General features: G+C 44.5%; 1 pseudogene; it reads left to right on the top strand.

Annotated features, from left to right (window-relative positions):
* The first annotated feature begins 369 nt into the window (after window positions 1-369).
* LOC102874790 lies at window positions 370-1,712 on the top strand (annotated as a pseudogene).
* The last annotated feature ends 283 nt before the right edge of the window (window positions 1,713-1,995 follow it).

The following is a 1,995-nucleotide window of genomic DNA, read 5'->3' on the forward strand; positions in this document are numbered from 1 at the left end:
CATTGTTTCATAGTATTATTCTCATATATTGTGTTTTATAAAATTAATTACCATTGATCTATGCCCATCATTATTACACCTTTTCAGAATAATATTGCCTATTTTTTATGTATTTATTGGTTGTTTTTAAATCTTCTTTGGAGAAATGCCTATTCAAAATATATATAACATCAAATGCATAAACAACCAAAGGGGGAAAAACCCAGAATATTAGGCTTCATCAAAATTGAAAAATATTTGTACTTTAAAGAACATTGTAGAGACTTTCTTAAATTCACTGCCTAAGAGTCGTGCTGTAAGAAACAACAACCTCCCTCTCTTTCTCCACTTTCTCCTAGAAACCATGAAACAGCAACCGTGTGTGAATGCATCTCCACCCACGTTAGTTAGGCTGGTGTCCAGATTGGCAATGCCTGCTGGGAACTCCACTGTCTGGAGCACAGCATCCAGTCTGATGGCCAGATGCCAAGTGACAAGACCATTGCGGGAAGAGCTGACTCCTTAAACACCTTCTTCAGTGGACTGGTGCTGGCAAGCATGTGCCCTGGGTGGTGTTTGTAGACCTGAAACCCACAGTCATTGATGAAGTTCACACTGGTACCTACTGCCAGCTCTTCCACCCTGAGCAGCTCATCACAGGCAAGGAGGAGGCTGCCAACAACTATGCCCGTGGGCACTACACCTCAGTAAAGAGATCATTGACTTGATTCTGGACCAGATTAGAAAACTGGCTGATCAGTGCATGGGTCTTCAGGGCTTCTTGATTTTCCACAGCTTTGGTTGGGGAACTGGTTCTGGCTTCACATCCCTACTGATGGAGCACCTATCTCTTGATTATGGCAAGAAGTCCAAACTGGAATTCTCCATTTACCCAGCCCCCCAGGTTTCTACAGCTGTGGTTGAGCCCTACAACTCCATTCTCACCACCCACACCACCCTGGAGTACTCAGATTGTGCCTTCATGGTAGACAATGAGGCCATCTATGATATCTGCCACAGAAACCTTGGTATTGAACGCCCCAACCTACACTAACCTGAATAGGTTAATAGGTCAAATTGTGTCCTATATCACTGCTTCCCTCAGATTTAATGGTGCCCTGAATGTCAATCTAACAGAATTTCAGACCAACCTTGTACCCTATCCCCACATCCACTTCCCTCTGGCCACATACGTCCCTGTTATCTCTGCTGAGAAAGCTTACCATGAACAACTTTCTGTAGCAGAGATTACCAATGCTTGCTTTGAGCCAGCCAACCAGATGGTGAAATGTGTCCCTCACCATGGTTAATACATGGCTTGCTGCCTGTTGTACCGTGGGGATGTGGTTCCCAAAGATGTCAGTGCTGCCATTGCCACCATCAAGACCAAACTTACCATCCAGTTTGTGGACTAGTGCCTCACTGGCTTCAGGGTTGGTATTAATTACCAACTTCCCACTGTGGTGCCTGGTGGAGACCTGGCCAAGGTGCAGCAAGCTGTGTGCATGCTGAGCAACACCACAGCCATTGCTGAGGCCCAGGCTCGCCTGGACCACAGGTTTGATCTGATGTATGCCAAGCATGCCTTTGTTCACCGGTACGTGGGTGAGGGGATGGAGGAAGGAGAGTTTTCTGAGGCCCATGAGGATTTGGCTGCCCTTGAGAAGGATTCTGAGGACGTGAGTGTGGATACTGTTGAAGGAGAAAGCGAGAAAGAAGGAGAAGATTACTAAATTTAAATGTCACAAAGGTGCTGCTTTTACAGAGAAGCTTATTCTGTTTTAAACATTGAAAAATTGTGGTCTGATCAGTTAATTTGTATGCAGCTGTGTATACTTTCATATACAACTACTTACCTATGCTTTAAAACATGAATACTTTGTCACAGACCCAAGCTATCCATTTCTCTGATGGGTTTTGAATAAAGTATTCCCAGTCTTGAGAGAGAGAGAGAGAGACAGAGACAGAGAGACAGAGACAACACGATAAAGAAAGTGGGAAGGATGGGAGAAAATA

The sequence above is a fragment of the Elephantulus edwardii genome, unplaced genomic scaffold, assembly GCF_000299155.1.
Source record: "Elephantulus edwardii isolate Elephantulus edwardi_28Jun2011 unplaced genomic scaffold, EleEdw1.0 scaffold00030, whole genome shotgun sequence".
In the NCBI taxonomy this organism is placed as follows: domain Eukaryota; kingdom Metazoa; phylum Chordata; class Mammalia; order Macroscelidea; family Macroscelididae; genus Elephantulus; species Elephantulus edwardii.